This window comes from Astatotilapia calliptera, chromosome 17 (assembly GCF_900246225.1).
Source record: "Astatotilapia calliptera chromosome 17, fAstCal1.2, whole genome shotgun sequence".
Lineage (NCBI taxonomy): Eukaryota > Metazoa > Chordata > Actinopteri > Cichliformes > Cichlidae > Astatotilapia > Astatotilapia calliptera.
In genome coordinates this window covers 11,741,214-11,751,879 of record NC_039318.1, presented here as the reverse complement: position 1 = coordinate 11,751,879, position 10,666 = coordinate 11,741,214, and positions in this window count along the sequence as shown.

Here is a 10,666-nt window from a genome sequence, read left to right as displayed (position 1 = left end):
CATGTGGCTGCTGTTGTCTTTTCCCTCCCTTTCTTCTTGGTGGCTCAAGACTTTTGCACAGTACTGTAGTTTTTAGTTTTTCAGAATAAAAATAATTTAAGAAACAGAAAAAAATACCATCACAAAAATAAACAATTACCTGTGGTTGGCATTGTCAGTGGCACAGAGAGCATCTTGCCTTTCTCACACACAAACGTGGAATTCATTCATAAAAACCTCACAAAACTTTTTTTTTTTTTTTTTTGCTTTTTAGTGTAAATACATCTGGTAGTCGAGCATGTGGCCTAGCAATCACGTCACAGTTGTTGAAATAACTTGACATTGTGGCCATAATTCCCAAACTGTTTTAAACACTGCTATTGTTTTATAGAAACCCAACAGGAAAAGCTTAAACTTTAGGAGACATTTTTATGTTTTGCAAATTCACCTCTTTGCTGTGGGAGCAGGGTAACCCAGCCTCAGTAGAATACGGATAAATAAGCTGGGGAATTGCCCTTGTTGGCTTGTGGGAATCTCCCAGAAATACTCTGAGCTACAGGGACATTCCCGGGATGCAGCTGCATTTAGCCGTCCAGTAATATTCACTGCTAGTAGACTGCACTTTTACTGCGGCTCCGACACCCGGCATTTCCAGTGACATTTACGAGACGCCTACAAATAGCCTCAAGTTAGAGCGAGCAGTTTACTGAAATAGTTAAATGTCATTTTATTTTGAAATATTTTTCCAAAGCAGCTATAAATTCAAACAGAAAGGCGGAACGTCGCTGACGGGCAGCTCCAGCGTGAGAAGTCTCAGCAGCCGGAGGCCTTTTAGCATCAAATGGTTTTTCAGGCTTCTTTGATGTCACCACTGTAAATATGGTGGGTTTTTTATGGCTGCACTGAACAGGTATGAGAAAGCTTTAGGGTACAGAATGTACACATACCTGTTTGCACGCCCACATCTTCAGTGTCTGTTCTCACTGGGAGTTTTTGTGCAGATGGAGCCAAATATTTCACTGACAGTCTGAAAATGCAAATACTTTTTTACACACTGAAAATAACAATCCCATTGGCTTCAAGGTTTTTTTTTGGGTGGGGGTGTTGTGTAGTTCACTCACAAAGCGTAAATGCGAAAGGATCTGCTTTTGTTGAATTCCACATTTTTACTTTACACATCTGGAAAAAAGGTTTTATATTTAGATTCAGGTGCTCGACTCTGATGGCACAAGCGTCTGTTGTAAAAGTACTTTGTCCACATTCAACTTGCTAATCTGTTCCCTCAGTCCCAATAAAAGCAGGAGTGAAATCCCATATGAAGTCAGAGGTAGACATAATAACAGCGAGCCTGTTTGGATAGTCAGGGTCGCCACTTGATATCAGGCAGTCGGAGTGAACTGAACTGAACTTTTGTTCATTTCTAATTCTGGAGAGAAGAGATACGAGTCTTGCTAGGTAAACATCCTTGACAGCCACCTGCATGTGAAACCAGACCTTTTCTCCTCTCCTCCTCATCTGCTCCCTTAATCTCTGCTGACCTTTGAGTCAACATTGTGGCCACAAGTCAACTAGCCGACCACATAACACACAGTCTTTGTTTCAAATTAGACTTTTTTCAGCGTTAGCTGTGGTTTTTGGCAAGATTGGACCTTTGAAATCATCCACGCAACCTTTTAAAGTTGTTTGTGATCAGCTGTGGGGGCAGGAGGGGGTGGACAATGACCCTTAATGAAAAAGAAAATAACTCCCAGGCCGCTCCGGCAATAAACTAACATCAGGCCCGTCTCAAGGGGGGTTCTTATTTACATACAATATATAAAAAGACATTCATAAAACCATTTTTAGATTCAAAACATGCTCGAGTTTAACCAGGTTTTCTTTTCATGCACTTGTGCTGAAACTTATAAGTGCATTGTCTGAATAATCATTCAGATAACCTTGAAGACACTTTGTTCAGATCTAATTTGTTGATCAGTTCTTTAAAAAGCAAACCAATAAAATTTCTGCGTCTGACCTTCTTCTACCTTTGTGGATTGTTTAACTGTTGAAAGGCGCTGCAGTGGGTTTAGGGGGCACTGCCCTTTTGATCATGTTTTTTTCTGCAAAACAACTCCTGCCTTTGGATATTTCTTTCCCAAAGTACATTTGTAAATCACCTTTGAAACCACAAGATCATTAGCTGGACCATTTCCAGCAATTTGTAAAGAAAATAAGTGTATTGATGACTACTAATATACAGACTGGCTGGTTCCATAAAAGATTCAATTCAATTCAATTCAATTTTATTTATATAGCGCCAAATCACAACAAAAGTCGCCTCAAGGCGCTTCATAGATACAGAGAAAAACCCAACAATCATATGACCCCCTATGAGCAAGCACTTTGGCGACAGTGGGAAGGAAAAACTCCCTTTTAACAGGAAGAAACCTCCAACAGAACCAGGCTCAGGGAGGGGCGGGGCCATCTGCTGTGACCGGTTGGGGTGAGAGAAGGAAGACAGATGCCTCTGTCTTAGTTAGAATTTTTAGTTAGACTTTGTGCAACTTTTAGACAACTAAAATTATTGAGTGATTATGAATTTCCTACTAGTTTGGCCATCCACCACCTGAAATAAAGTCAACTCCATTGAAGTAAACTTTCTTCTGATTGGCTGCCACTTGCAAACAGAAGGGTTCAACTGCAGGTTGGTGAGCGTGCTGTGCCTGAGATGACCATATTAAGCACATCGCCTTGCAGATTTGCTAATGCTCATTATTTGAAATGCTGGCCGTGGCTAATTTATGCATCCTTGTACTTTATGTATAAGATAATAGGTCTACTTTAAGTATCAATTAAGCTATTATTTTGGTTCCCTGTCATTAAAAAGTGCCCTGGCCACATTTTCCCCCTTTTAGCTGAAAACATATGGCTTCTTGTATGAGTTTGGTTCCTCTGTTTTTGTCACTTTAAGATTATATTTGTTTCTCTCCTCTAAACCTGTTAAAGCGCTGAAAATGAACACAAATATGGTGTATGGCCTGGTCTTCTGATTCAACCACTGAGCTGCTCTCCACACAAGGATTACCACTGTGTACATGTCATTAGGCACCCTTTACAAAGTCACATGTATGTCCATGCCTTTTACATCTGACTCCTTATAAACAAGAGTGAACTAAAGCTTGGGTAATTGCTGGGAACCTCTATGCAGTGACCCTGGGCACACATTCCATACATGGTGCCCTTCAATAGGAGGACTATTAAACACATTTTACCTCTATGTGTGTGTGTGTGTGTGTTTTTGGAGGTCTTTTGTTCTCCTGTACTTGGCAGTTCATCTGAGAGACTGAGGGCAGATCTCTTGACGCAGCGCTGACAGATCCGCCTGTTCTGGACCGCGGTTGATGATGAGAGAGAAGACGAGAGGAAAGGAGAGAGAAGATGAAGAGAGAAAGCGAGAGGTGAAAGTGAAGACTGGAGGGAAGGAGAACACAGAGGAAGCGGTGCTTCAGATCCTCCGGGGGCTGGGCCTCACACAACGCAGACCCTCTGCGCTCTCCTCCTTGCCTCTTTGCCTCCTGCACCTCCATAGCTCTGTCACTCAGGACTAGACGATTTCATTTTAATAAGGCTAATCCCTCCTAGAGGTAAGCTGCTCATCACCTCTCTCCCTCCCCGCTCCTCCAGGAGAGAGCGGTCTCCTTTGAGAGTGAGGACAGGATGAGAGTTTGCTCTGCTTGACAGATAGAGAGAAAAAAATGTGAAAGGTGAGACTGAAAAGAGGCCCTGACAGCAGCTGTGCTCGGACTCAGTAAGAAGATTTGGGCCTCACTGGTTTGATAAACTTGCAGGTGGCACACCTTTAATAGTGGTGCATGCTCCGAGCAGCCTTTAACATCACTCTGATATGAAGCAATAACTTTGATCCATGCAGAGGAAGTGGAGTGATACAGTTGGTATTTTAGTGTTATCACCTTCCTCCTGTCAGCAGAGCACTCTCCAGCTGTCAGCAGTAAAACTTAGTTCCCCTGCTGCTTGAGGTGATGTCTATAGGGAGGTTATAAGGTTTTTGATGTCTCCTTAATGCTGACCACCTGCCACTATGGCCCCTTGTTGTTGAAATAGTTAGGCATTTTGGGAAAATGCACCTTTTTTTTGCCACAGACATTTTTAAATAAGAAGCTACAGTCAGAAGTCCCTACAAATGTCTAACCTGGTTTGGTCCAGAGATAATAAATGTGAATCCATCATCTACAGGAAAAGTAATCATTATATATTTATGGCATGGGTTAGAAAAAAATCAGTAGTTCAGCTATAAGGGGCTAACTCTGAGCTTGGTTTATCATTTTGTCCTAAGCTAAGCTAACTAGTTGCATGTTGAGGTTTTGCAGACACGTGACCTCAAATCATGTGACATTAACTTGTCCACCATTTTGGACGTGAGACAATCGTGGCAACAGTCTAGGTCAATGCACAAATACAAGTTCAATTAATTTCTCATCTCACACTTGGCATGAATAGCATTGACATTATTTTACAATTAGCCTAGCTAAAAATCTCCCCAAAACACGTTAGCTTTAGCTCAAGATAGCAAAGTTTCTGCTAGGCTAAGTGCACGTTTGGTTTGCTTTGAGGTCATTAGTAATGACAACATGTCAAAAGAAGACTCAAAGTTTTCAGGCCTTCGTGGTGTTTATTATACATTGACAGACTGACAGTTCATGGAATCATGGAATTGCATCTTAGACAGGGTTATTGCCAAGTCAATGTTAAATGATGGTCTGAAATGACATTTCAGCATGAACAGAAATATTATCAATATTGCCTAACTAAAGTGGCTTTCTTTTAAGTGGTTGAGATGAACGTTTTTGCTGGCAGTCGCAGCAGGTTCAAGAAAAGAGTCAGAATCCCCTTTCAGAGGCTTCCACGGCAGAGCATGAGGAGTTCTTCACAAGAGGACACAAGTAAGGACACATTTAAAGGTCGAAACATTCACCACGACAAAATACAAGCCAAAATTAAACTGCATTTAACAAAATATATTTTAAAAAATGAAGGAATGTGAAAGTAGTTGTTAAAGGATGAGAGGCATTGTAGGTGCCGAAGAGGGCACTAGTCTATCGCAGAACAGTGAGGAGTGGATAACTCAATGACTAATTTTAAAGCATTTGTAAGTGATGTAGTAATCATCCCTGGATCACTTATGGCCCAGATGGTGCTGCAAGGCTTCTCGTCAGGTCCTGTAAAAGGTTCTATGTGACACAGATTATGTTCCGTTTACTCTGGGTTCAGTTCAATACTGACGCTTCAGTTTAAGATTCTGTTGATCACTTTCAGACCTCTTGACGATCAAATGCCTCCCTACATCCAGTAGCTGCAGTACTGAAGTCAGCCAATCAATGATTGTTGGTGATACCTAGGACATGGTTTTGGACAAAAGCAGTGCTTTTTAGTTAATTTTTATCCTATTTTACTATTTTAAGCACAATATGTATAAACTCTACTTATATACAACCCATGATAGTATTATTTTCATTATTTTTGCTTAGGCTCTGGTATATAAGTGGATCTTTTTTAGCACTGTCAGAAAGCAAATGTTAGCTGCGTTAGTAGCCATAGTCATGCATAGTTAGCTAAAACACTTTCAGAGTCCACTGTAATACTACAGACAGTGAAAAGGCTTTAGAGCTTGATTTATAGAAATACAGCTGCAACTGTCAGATACACTGCAAAACTTTCTACAATGGTAATGTTTCATGTTAACATGCTAAAATAGTACATCCACTGCTATATTGGGTTAATGTGACCTTTGAATTAAATGCTCCAGTTTCTAGTTTTGTAGCTCATTTAACCTGCTAAGATTAGCCAATCCCAACACAGTGCAGATTTTGGTTATTTCTCAGTATTTTAGTAGCAGACAAAAAGGGGATATCTTCACAAAACATAGTTTCAGTGGACAGACATGCTTATTTTCCCCTCTAGAGTGGTGGACTTAAATGCACTGTACCTTCACCGGCTGAACATTAGCAGGTTAACAGTGTCCTTGTGAATCTTCTGCCACTAGCTTCTCTGTTTAGCTTAAAGTAGAAACAGAACTTAAGACTTATAAGTTTACTGAAAGGTTTATTGGATGACCTACCATCTAATGATCCCATTGATGAAATTGTATTTAAAATATATCTCACACTGGTGTCCCGGATGCTATAATTGAGGCCAAAGACATTTCTCTAATTAGATAAAGCTACGAACAACAATCCTTTTAACAGCTGGAATCGAAAACTGGATTGAATAAATACAATTCTTTTTCTTGAGTGCGTACAGGACATTATAAAACCACACACACACACACACACACACACACACACACACACACACACACACACACACACACACACACACACACACACTCTACATGTTGCTGTAGATAACAGAAGGCACTGGTAAAATGACTAGGATCCAAAGTGTTGAGAGCTTTGAAATTAGAAAATGAAAAGGAGTCAAGAGGGAGCATTCCACAGCACTGCCCTGGTCACCTGATCTCTTATGAGGTCAAGGGTCAACTAATGAAACCTACCACCAGCTTGGCAGAGGCTTTAAAGAGAAACAGCGGCATGGTTTACAGAAAGAAAGCCCAACAGTTTACCTGGGGATACTTTTAGCAATTGCACAGCTGCTTTGAGATTAAACAGAATTCTGATTTGCTTGTGTCTCAAGTAGGAGAAATTTTGTTTCAGTCAATTAAATGTTTTCTTTATCTCACAGGCAAATGTGGCTTTCTCTCTCAACCGTCCTTTTCTCCAGCTCTCCCTCTTTTAATATCTTTTAACCCTTCTCGTTGTCCTGCATGATCCTCCTCTGCAGCTGGGGTCCGACTCGTATGACCGTGTGTGAAATCTGCAGGATGCCTCCCATGTTGGGAGATTTGTGGATGCAGGCCCTCACATGTCCCTCCCAACACCCCAATCTACCCAACACCCTCCGGAGCAAAAACAGATAGGAGGCCAAACAGAACAATGCCAAAGCAATGGCTTAATTCGCCTGGTCAGATTTACATCCCCTCCTGCACAGCACCTGCGCTCATTGTATCCCAGGACTTGGCTTAAGAACTTTGATGAACTGGTAATAAAAACTGGACTACGGGCAATCCGCTCTGTATAGATCCCCCCCCCCCCAATACTCCCCCCTTTAGTTAAAGATCTCTTTTTATGTTTGGGAAATCTCTTGTTTGGGACTTAGATGAAGAAGTCAAGTGAGGAAAAGCTGACATCATGAATGCCCTTCATGCCACTTGGTTTATGGCCATGCTGCTGACTATTGTAGCGAATGCTCTAGAGGACAAACGCTGAGCAGTAGAGCTTACCCTGCAAACATCTCTATGTACGTCTGCAGAACCTCAAATGCCGCAAATGTTTACATAGCACATAAGCCTACTCAATTGCACAACATTCTTTGCATCAGCCATTACAATAATAACTAGCCAGCAAGTGTAAAGGCAATCCCCGAGCGAGTGCTGGTTTGCAGAAGGCACATTCCTCTGCTGCTTGCTGGGCTGGCAGAAAAGTGAGAGGCTCTGCAGAGGAAAGGGGGGACTGCGAAAGAGAATTCCCAGAGAGGTTTGAGGAGGACGCGACTTGAGAGCAGAGCCCCCTTTTGTCATGGGACCTTGTTGGTGCCTCAGGGGCCATATGGACGCCTGTCGCTGTGCACCCTCACATCAGCCCATTCTTCACCGTCCTCCACCCCCTTCGCTCCGTGACAGGACCGTCCATGTGAATGAGTCATGGCCAGGGTGAAGTCGACCCCGGTTCACTTCTGCTAAGGAGAATCGTGTCTGTTTTTCATCTTTCTCTCCTCTTTAACAGTCTCCTTCCCCCTCTCCCCCCTGAATTCAACCATTCGTGCTTGTGTTGTTCATTGATTCTCTCAACCCTCGCACTCTCTCTTTCCTTTTGAGGCATCTCGAACACAGTGTGAAAACTTGGCAATAGACAGCTGCCCCTATAGCCCCCTCCTTCTCCGTCCCTCCGGCCTCTTTTCTGGCAGAACACCGGCTGTCAATTTGGGACTATAGGTTTGCGGCGCTGCCCTGACCTGTGGTGGACCCAGCGCTCTGAGGCGTCCTTATTTTATCCCCATGAAGGAGTGAAACTAATGGAGTCCAGAAAGCTGAGAGGTACTCCTTGCAAGATACTGCAAAGGAAACGACATTCTCATAAATGTTGTGAACAATGGGGGAGGATTCGACGTTTAATTTAGCTTTTCTTGTGATTTCCATAGCCCTTGACCATTTTGGAATCAAACACAACTGGCAAAAGTTTCATAACCTAATACAAATTCATTGTAAAATTATTTTAACTGCTTATTTCCAATGCTTTTAACTAGGATTTGCCTTCCATCGTGTGTCTTTTTTTAACATTAAATTTCTTATACGAGATTCCTCAAGCTTTATCACTTTTAGTAAAAGACTATGTAAAAAACTGAGTTAGCATCTGGTTAAAAGTAAAGTAAAGTCAATGCCATCTTCTTCATCACTGCGTTCTGTCTTAATGACGAGCAGGGGGCGAGTCCTCTTGTTGCAGTATATTGCGCAGATATTTATGGGGAAAATCCCTTTACTGAGTCTTTGAACTCAGTAAACGCTTTGTTGATCAGTTTTTGACCTTAGTTGCTATCTTTAAATGACTGAGTTGTGTTATGCTAAATATAACTTTATTCTTTAAGTCATGGTCCACATGTGTTTATTGCACACGGAGAAAAATCTGAATATCAGACTTTTTTTCCAGCATTTCAGAAACACCATGTATCCATATACATGGCACAGAGCACAGAGAACACAGTTTGTTTGTCGTTAGTGAAGTCGAATGGGCGGCCCTGTTTGTATGACAGATATTCAAGTATTCCACAGTCCCATTTGACTTTTGAACAGTTTGGTATACAGAGGAGTTCATGGTTGACTTAAAGACTGCAAACAAGTGTAAATCATAACACATCCATCACCGTGCTTGGTTGGTATGACGTGTTCATGCTGATATACTGTGTTTGGTTTTCTCCAGACATGGTGCTGTGCATTATGGCTAGAACTCTCCATTTTGGTCTCATCTGTCCAAAGGACATTGTTCCAGAAGTTTTGTACTTGCTGATAATCAGTTAATTAAGTGCCGTGTTATTAGCAGCACCTGGCTGACTTACCCTCTTAGATCCTATGGAAGCAGTAAGTGTGGACTTAATTTCTCACAAGTGTGCAGAATCCCAAGAAAACTTTCTTTTTTACATGACAGTATATCCAACTTTCCCTCACTCACTTTGATCTAGAATCTCACGTTGTTACATGGTGAAGCAATTTTTAACGATTGCTGCAACAAAGACTAAAGTCGGTTGGGTTACAGATTACACTCATCAGTAATGACTACAATCCGAGTTCTGACACAATTCTAAGATGAAGTGAATTTAAAAAACAAACAAACTTTAAGATATTATAATGCATCACTGTGGCTCATCCATCCATCCATCCATTCGCTTCCGCTTATCCTTTTCAGGGTCGCGGGGGGCGCTGGAGCCTATCCCAGCTGTCATAGGGCGAGAGGCAGGGTACACCCTGGACAGGTCGCCAGTCTGTCGCAGGGCCAACACACAGGGACAGACAACCATTTGCACTCACATTCATTCACACCTAGTGACAATTTGGATTATCCAATTAACCTATCCCCACAAGCTGCATGTCTTTGGACGGTGGGAGGAAGCCGGAGTACCCAGAGGGAACCCGCACAAACACGGGGAGAACATGCAAACTCCACACAGAAAGACCCCGGCCTGATGTTGGAATTGAACTCAGGACCTTCTTGCTGTGCGGCAACAGTGCTAACCACCGTGCCTCATTTCAGTATTATGTTTTTGAGTCATGGCTGAATGAAGCTGTGAGGACTACAGTCTAAAGGCTTTACAGTCTACAGTCTTGGATTTATTAAAGATATATTTAATTAGATTTAATCTATTTGATCTATTCCCCATATGGAAATGTTCCAAAGTTACTTATGAAAGGGAAACCAGCTGTTTCCATTTTGCAAACTTATACTGTAATGTTTGGTTTCCATGTGTGCTACATTTCAGTAGCCTACTTTCTAAAATAATACACAGTTAGTAAAATCTTCTAATTCTGGTAAAAGTGTGTTACTTAAAATATTGAACACATTCCAATTTTTAGCTGTAGAGGTGCTGTACAGTAACACACCACACTCGTGGTTCTGGTTACAACGTTTTAAGGCCATAGGTGCAGTTTCCTGCGCTCTCAAAACAGCCTTGGAAGTTCTTGGACAGCCGTTAACTAGCACATAACTACATGGCCTTTTGTGCACAAAAAAAACAAACTGACAAATGATTAGAATCTTTTCACTGGAAACAATGGATTCATTCAGCGGGACCATTAGGGAGACTGCTTTAGACATAATGCTAACATCTGGCCACTGTTTAGATCAAGACGTTATTGCTGCATTAGCTGATTACTTGTGCAATGAGGGCAAGCTATACACACATGATTAGCATACCATGATCTTATTACATTGTTAGCCATCCAATCCACTTGTCGGTAGACTAGTGTTATCATTTAATTGGAGTTATGACTCTCACCATCTGGCCAGATTATTTGGAAAATATGCTCTCCGCATATTCTTTAGGTAAATATTTATTGTTCCAGCTAGTTTCAGCTTACTGCTGT